Raw genomic sequence first — 9,030 nt, 5'->3', positions numbered from 1 at the left:
CCATTTGTATGGGTTCTTTGGGAAAATGTCTGCTTAGCTCCACCACATATTTTTAACTTGGATATTTAGGGGTTTTTTTCCTATTAAGTTGTATGAGTTTCTTATATATTTTGGATATTAACCCCTTATTGGATATGTGGTTTATAAATATTATTTTCCCATTCCATAAGTTTCCTTTTCTTTTTATTGGTAGTCTCCTCTGCTGTGCAGAGCTTTTTAGGTTGATGTAGTCCCACTTATTTATTTTTGTTTTTGTTTCCTTTGCTGTTGTTGTCAAATAAAAAATATATATCACCAAGACCCATATCAATCAAGGAGCTTACTCTTTATGTTTTCTTCTTTATAGTTTCATGTCTTATGTTCAAGTCTTTAATGCATTTTGGGTTAATTTTTGTGTATAGTGTAAAATAGTAGTCTAATTTCATTATTCTGCATGTGGCTGTCCAGTTTTCCCAAAACCATTTATTAAAGAGACTATTCTTTTCTATTGTATATTTTTGGCTCCTTTGTTAAGAATTAATTGACCATTTAGGCATTGTTTATTTCTGGGGTCTCTTCTTTTCCATCTATCTATTTGTTTTTATGTCAATATCATACTGTTTTAGTTACAATAGCTTTGTAATATAGTTTGAAATCAGGAAGTGTGGTGCCTCCAGCTTTGTCTTCTTTCTCAAGATTACTTTGGCTATTTGGGGTCTTTCATGGTTCCATATAAATTTTAGGATTGGTTTTCTTCTCTTCTGGGTATATATCCAACTGAAACAAATTCATTATCTCAAAATATGTCTGTGCTCCCACATTCACTGCAACATTATTTGTAGCAGCTAAGGTATGGAAACAACCTAAGTATCAATCAATAGATAGATGGATAAAGAAAGTGTGATTTCCTTTTCTTTCTCAAATATCATTCAACCTTAAAAAGGAAGGAAATCCTGTTGTTTGTGACAGCATGAATGAAACTGAAGGGCACTATGCTCAGTGAAATAAGCCAGGCAGAGAAAGACAGATACCTCCTTATCTCGCTTATATGTGGAAGCTAAAACTGAAGTCTAACTCATAGAAGCAGAGTGTATAAAAGCGGTTACCAAGGGCCAGGGGGGTGGGAGAAATAAAGAGGGGTTGGTGAAAGGATACAAAGTTTCAGCTATAAGGTGAATAAGATCTGAGCATTTGATGTATAACATCGTGACTCTCGTTGATAACACTGTATCATATAATTGAAATTTGCTAAGAGAATAGAACTTAAGTGTTCTCACCAAAAAAAAAAGGTAATTACGTGAGGTGATGGAGGTGTTAATTAAGTCAATGAGAGGAATCCTTTTACACTGTATATGTATGTCAAATTATTACATTGTACACTTTAAATACCTTACAATTTTGTCAATTATAACTTAATAAAGAAAAAAAGATTCAGCCCCATGACTCCAGTAAAATGTCAGGACAAAAAGGTTTTCGTTTCTCTACTTTTCTCTCAAGCCCACGCAGCTTTCAGAGTATGAGTTTTAATTAAAATTAATATCTAGATGCTTCTCATGGTTTAGTGCTTACCTCTTAAAGTCTAGCGTGGCAATTTCAGCCAAAGAGCTAGAAACACTAGGAAGTGCCATAAGGACGTATTTTATTATTCCTGTCTTGACTGGCAGGGCTGGCAGTCATAATAAAAAGCTACAGATGGGGTGGATTAAAGAACAGAGTTTGTTTTTCCCAGTGTTTGAGGCTGACATGTCCAACATCAGGATGCCAGCAGATTTGGTTCCAGGTGAGAGCTCTCTTCCTGGCTTACAGAGTTGCCTTCTCCCTGTGGCCTCTCATGGCCTTTCCTCCACGTGTGCACACAAAGAGGGAGAGAGATTTCTGTTTCTTCTTCTTCTTATGAGGCCACTAATTCCATCATGAGGAGCCCACCCTTGTGACCTAATCTAACTCTAATTACCTCCCAAAGACCCCACTGCCACATACCATACCACTGGGAGTTAGGGTTTCAATATATGAATTTTGGGAGGACACAAATCTTCCATCCATAACAGCTACCCTGTAGCTGGTCCCAGAGTCACCCAAACTAACAACTGATTTTGAGATTGTACTTCAGTCCAGAACTGTGAACTTCCTCACGAGCTCCAAGTTTGACAGGAAACATAAATGGTTGTTTCTTCTTCCAAGGTCAATGTAAGGCTTGAGGTAGACATCATATTCCCCATCATATATAAATAAGTCTCTGAGATCATTGTAATCTTGGGTCATGAGGAATATTAGTCTTGGATATTTCTGTGGACTCCAAATGAGGACACAAGTTAAGAATAGCAGTCAAAGAAGTAGATGGCCAGGTAAAGACAGTGGATTGAATGTATATGTCTAATTTTGGCGCATCCGGAAATGACATTAAAACTCCAATTAAAAGATTAAAAAAAAAAGCATACCTCAAGTATGTGAAAAGGAGAAGAATATATCAACAACATTTTTTTGGAAGCTGGAAAGCATATGGATCACAGATCCAACCCAATCCTCACTTGAAAATCATCATTTGGCTAGGGTCCTGATAGGACCAAATATCTCTGTAACTTGGGGTAAAGGGAATATTGAAATAAAGATGATGCATTGAAAGCTGTTTAATAAGTATCTAGATACCTAGATCCCTTTTCCATCCCACCCCTCCATAGGACATTCCATTCCCTAGCCCAGGAAGACTACATGGTTGTTATATGGCCAAGAGAAAACAGAAGATCCATAGATTTGGAGAAATCTGTTGAAAGGATGAGCACAAACCAGAAATGGGGGATTAAATAAACATATGAAAACTGAATGATAAATTCTGAAACTCTATTGTTTCTCTCTCTGGGTTCTTAGAACACTGAGAGCCAGGGATTCACTCTCCAGGAAGCTGGAATTCCCAGAACTTGACCTCTGAGCGGCCATAGAGGGGAAAGGCCTAAAGAAACAAACATTGAAGTTTTCCCAGCAAAGACTCAGCCAGGTGACCCAACAAAGAGACATGAAAGAAAGATAATGGCTTCATATCACTGGATCTGAGAGATGAATCTTAATCAGGATTCTAGGAATTCCTTAAGTTTACTCAGATCTCTTCAAGACAGGAAGAACTGGAGTCAAGATTGACTAAAGTAGGTTCTATGTAAGGCTGGGAACGTATAGAAAATATGGGTCCACACAGAAGGAATCTCATTTGGCACCTGTGGTCCACAGATCATGCTGCAGAAGAGATACAGTTCATGAGCTGATGAGGGTTGTGAAATGGCAGCTGATCGAAAGCACATAGACTGCTATTCCAGAGACAGCAATCAGGGCTGGACAAAGCTAGATTTCAAAGTAGGAGAGGCAGTTTCAAGGTTTCAGTTCCACGACTGTAACCAAGCATCTTACGGTCCCACAGCCTAGGCTTATTTCCAGGAGTCGTACAAAGAGACAAAGCTGAAGTCCCTGGTGGAAGAGTTCAGAGAAGAAAATGGCATTTCCTCCTGCACTGCAGTTAGTCTGTTAATCCTCCGTCTGTGTAGGTCTAGGTTCATATCAAAAATTAGGTCCGAAAAAAAGAAAAAATTAGGTCCAGTTCAGAGCCACATGGAGCTCAGCATGGTGCTATAGTTCAGCACATGACCAATTTACTCATTCTGTGGCGAAAAATGAGCAGGCCTTGAACCTGGCACTCAGTTACCTCTTCAGAGCAGGATGAAGGAGGTGGGGTACAGAGAATCAACTGTGATTCTGGGAGGTACACCAGCAATGAGAGAATGGAAGACAGAAGATAAACCATTGAAGAGACAGATCAACACAGAAGATGAGTTACCAGCTGTGTCAAGGCGAACACTTGGAGTGGAAAGTTACAGGAAAGATAAGGAAGCTTTATGAATTATTCCCTGAACAAGAGAAGTTCGAGGCTTAGGTCAAATGCTCAGGGGTAATTGTCTATCAGATCTTGAGGATGACAAAACAAACTGGACATAAGCAGATTGAGGAAGAATCAGAGACACAGTCATGAATTTCAAATACTTAAATCTTCATTTTATGAAAGAGGAACTAGAATTCTTTCTGGGATCTCTTATTATTACAGCTGAGTATACCCCACTGAATTCTATGCCATGATCAGTTCACAGAGGCAGGGTGGATCCCACTCAAAATGTGGTTCAGATGTGGCTGTTGCATCACTACACACGCGCTAAGAGGGTATGAGAAGGTTTATTGCCCACAGAATGAGGCTTTCTGGGGAATGCAGTGCAAGCTCCCAAACAGGTCTGAAAATGGCTTTAGAAATTGCAGGGAAAGGAGAAGGGTTTAGCTTTTGTTGGAATTAGGCAGTGGGGCTGGAGCGAGCAGTCCTGCTGGCAGATCAGGACTTGCAGGGTTCAAATTTACTGCTGGTGCCAAAGGAGAAAAAACCTGCATTTTCTTATCAGCTTGTTCAGATGTAGGGCAAAAGAGGAAGGTAAATGATGGGTTCAAAAGCTCTTGTCGGTCAAACATCAATAATGGAGTCAGATTCTTTATTACAATCCAGCGTACCAAGTTTTGAAATGGCAAGAGTTTTTCTTAGGAAGGAAAATTTCATTTTTGGAGATTAGATGGTGAAGAATTTATATAGGGCTAGCTATTGTCTTCTTGAGATTCTATGACTATATTCTTCCATGATAAATGAGACAACTTAGAAACATCTAATTATCTCAATCCCTAGATTAAACAAAGATTGTTTCAAAAGTAGAAGCTTGGAGGAATATTATAATGTGCTTTGTACAGCAGCTGATATAACTTTAGTGTTATAAGAGATAAATAATAACTAATCAGATGAGCATTTTTTACCACTATTTTAGTTCCAAATCAGAGAAATTCACAATGAGTTGGTAGCATATGTAAATGTGAGCTGGGTTTCTATCACACCAAACCAATCTGGACAATTTAAGAAATGCACTTGATTCAAAAATGTCTTTTAAGTCTGACAGTTCCCAGATGTCAGTTTTAAGGAATATTGCCCTTTTAATACTTATCTGATAAAGTTTTAGAATTATTACTCATTTTTGCATAACACATTGTGTGCATAAGAAAATACACCTTGTCTTGTAATTATAGTCAAGGCCCAGTGTTTTTATTTCTGAGGGAAAAAAAGGGGGAATTAACACAGATATATCAGAAATAACACCTGCTAAATGTTAAAACAGAGGCACATAAATACATAGGCATCTTTACTACTATTCTTGTAAAAGCATATATATATATATATATATATATATATATATGTACTAACTTTGAAAAGATATTTTAAATTTAAATATTATGGCTAAAAAATGTTAACCTATTACTGAAGTTCTAGAACTGAAGGAGGTTGAAGTGAAATTTGCCAATACTACAAAAGCGGGTACTTAGATCCAGCTAGTGGGATGCTCTTCTATATTTCCCAATATTTTGGGAGGAGGATTAAATCAGGCATGTGTGTGCTGCATCTGCAAAACTATTTGGTATACCCGTCCACCTCCTCAGTCTTTGCGGTAGATCAAAAATCAGGTAGGCTGATTGATCATTTCCAGGGTCATTTCACGGATGGTTCCCAGGTGACTTGCAAGTTTCAGGCTGTTTCTACTTGGGACTGTCAAGGAGATCTCCTGTGCTGTCTTGACAGAATCATTCAGTCCAACAACACGACGCTAATGAAGCTGCATTACCGTCCACCAAACACTGCAAATTGAAATGGCGAAAGTACCAGCCCTAACACACCTTCTGAGTAGTTTTTTGTTTTTTGGGGGTTTTTTTTGCGGTACGCGGGCCTCTCGCTGTTGTGGCCTCTCCCGTTGCGGAGCACAGGCTCCGGACGCGCAGGCTCAGCGGCCATGGCTCACGGGCCCAGCTGCTCCTGGACCGGGGCACAAACCCGCGTCCTCTGCAGCGGCAGGCGGACTCTCAACCACTGCGCCACCAAGGAAATCCCTGAGTAGTTTTGATTGTAATAAACTGAAGAGAAAATTCTCACCACGTTAACACTTTGGTTAGACGATTCCATAATAATGAAGATCTCCACTTAATTTTCTTTTTTTTTTTTTATTGGAGTATAGTTGATTTACAATGTGTGTTAGTTTCAGGTGTACAGCGAAGTGAATCAGTTATATATATACACATATCCACTCCTTTTTAGATTCTTTTTCCATATAGGTCGTAACAGAGTATTGAGTAGAGTTCCCTGTGCTATACAGTAGGTCCTTATTAGTTATCTATTTTATATATAGTTCCACTTTTAATTTTCAATGCACACTTTTAGTAAAAGGTACATTTGAAGATTAAATCCTTCTCTGTATACATTTCATTGCAGTTAATGTACCTAGTACTGTTTTTTGTGATTGCTGCTTATTATTACTTAAAAATTTTTTTCTTTATTCTCCACTTTTCAGCAATATGGCTACTTAAACTTTATGGAGGGACACAGAATAATTTTTCTTTCCAACTCCACTCTTTTTTTTCTTTTGCGGTACACGGACCTCTCACTGTTGTGGCCTCTTCCGTTGCGGAGCACAGGCTCCGGACACGCAGGCTCAGCAGCCATGGCTCACGGGCCCAGCTGCTCCACGGCATGTGGGATCCTGGACCGGGACACGAACCCACATCCCCTGCATCGGCAGGCGGACTCTCAACCACTGCGCCACCAGGGAAGCCCCCCAACTCCACTCTTGATGCATGGAGTTTGGAAGTAATCACCAGGAAAGAAGGGCAGAGATGGAAAGCTAGATGTGTGAATCTGGGACTGATCCTTGAAACTCTGTATTACAAAATTGAGTTCAATAAAGTGATTATTGGCTTATTTGATAATCCTGCAAAAATGATTGATGATGAACTAAAATTAGAGATAATAAGAAGTTTAATAACCCACCCCAATAAAAATTTACTGTTAGAAATTTTAGCTATATATACTAAGTGAAAAATCTGTGGAAAATACTTAAAATATAAAGGCAAATTTTAAAGCATATAATCTTATCATATAGTAATATCTACTGTTAACATTCTGGAGTTTTACTTCCAAAAATATTAGTTTGTGTGTGTGTGTGTGAGAACGTGTTCCTTAAAGTATTGCTTCGTGTTTTGTGTCTATATATAAAGATAAAGGTGCAATAGAAGTATGCTGTTAGCCTTTATTTTACATGATGTTATGCTGTATTTTTCCATGCTTCTAAATTTCCTTCAAAATTACTAATTTTATATGACTGCATAATCTCCTATATTATCAATATGCTACAATTTATTTAACTTTTACCCCTATATTTGGACATTTAGTTTGTGTCCAGGAAGAGGGTTGAATGTCTTTGTCATAAATAATATTTCAATGACCATATTTGTATATGAAGATTTGTACTAATCTCTAAGTATTTCCTTTGGACATGAGAAGTGATTTGTTGGGCCACAGTATTTTGGCATTACATTCATACCCAAATTTCTTCACAAATGGGTTGCATCCTATGGGCAGTCTATCATAATGCCCTTTGCACCACACCATTACCATCACTGAATATTGTCTTTTGAATAAATAACTTCAACAATATTATACAGGGACATGAGACACCATTTCAAGGTTATATTAGATTTGTATGATTATAAGCCAGATATATTTCCCTTCTGTGAATTTTACCTCTAAGTTCTCTTCACATTTTGTTATTGAGTTACTAAAGCATTTTCAATTACTATTATTCACTCATAAGCACAAGGTTTTAAAATTTTTTCTTAAGTATTTTAAAATTCTTTGTTCATTTTTCAAAATCAAATGAGTTTGCTTCAAATAAGCAATAGTAACTCTCCAATGTTTCTAAATAAGCACAAGATTTGACATAGAAAAAACACCCAAAGGACATTTCTTTCTTTCTTCTTTCACAGGGACCTCTGGGCATGTTTTTTATGTTTGTATCTTTAACTTGAGGAGAATACATGCATCTTGTGTGAGATCGGAGTCATCATTTTTCTCCGACATCCCCTTCATCTTTCTGAGCTTTCACTGTGCGTGTACCCACTCACGCAAAGACAAGGAGATGTAATGAATTGTGGAAAAGACTTCTTTGTGGGGAAAGAGTGCCACACACGTCTTTGGAATGGAGGGAATTTGACCCCAAGCAGACAGGAGTCACATTCCGTATCAATAGGGCGCTATGGCAGTAACTTTGATCAATTCCAACTATTATGTTCGTTTCAAGGAATAACAAAAGAACTGCTAAACTTTTCACAAGTTTCATTAGAGGGAGGCAGGGTGTTCATGAAGCAGGAACTGGTGTTGAAATTACCAATGCAACATTGTGTCAGGAGTGCCCGCCAGAATCTGCCCTTTGACAATGAGACCGTTCTTGACCTTTGACTAACAAACTGTGGTTCAGTTAAAACACTCTGGAAGTCCTCCAGTTCACATCTGCATGATATTGCAACTATGTTAAGAAAAGGGAAAGAAAGATACAAAAATATGAACATCCCTTCAGTTGTGTTAAATGGTGTAAGATACTTATTATATGATACACTCTTTTTAAAAATTCACTAGCCAATCAAAGACAGAGTAAAAGTATAAAAACACAATTAAGAATAATGAACGCCTGAACAATATATTTTTTTAAAAGCAAGTCTGATGCATGTATGCACATATGTTCATTGAAAATAGGCACAGGGACCCATGTCAGGTGCATAAAATAAGATCATATGTTAGGTCATAAAAAGACCTCATAAATCCAAAAATGCAGAAGTAATACAAGAAGAATTCCCTGATCATAATATACTGAATCCAGAAATTAATACAAAATAAGAAACAAAAATCCTTCCACTTGGAAATAGTTTTAAGTTTTGAAAGTTAAAATCTTGACATAAAAAATCTTTTAGATCAAAGAGCTGTAACCTAAAACTTAAAAAAATCAAGAAAGTAACGATAATGAAGATACTGTATATATCAGATATAAACCATAAAGAAAAAGAAATGAATAATAATTGAAATAAAAGCAAAATGAATGAGTTGAAATACGAAAAAGGGAGCAGATTAGAACCAATAACAAAATAATTAATTAGTTAAAATAAAAC

Source organism: Tursiops truncatus, chromosome 5 (assembly GCF_011762595.2).
Source record: "Tursiops truncatus isolate mTurTru1 chromosome 5, mTurTru1.mat.Y, whole genome shotgun sequence".
NCBI classification, from domain to species: domain Eukaryota; kingdom Metazoa; phylum Chordata; class Mammalia; order Artiodactyla; family Delphinidae; genus Tursiops; species Tursiops truncatus.
Note: the sequence above shows the minus strand (reverse complement) of the source record.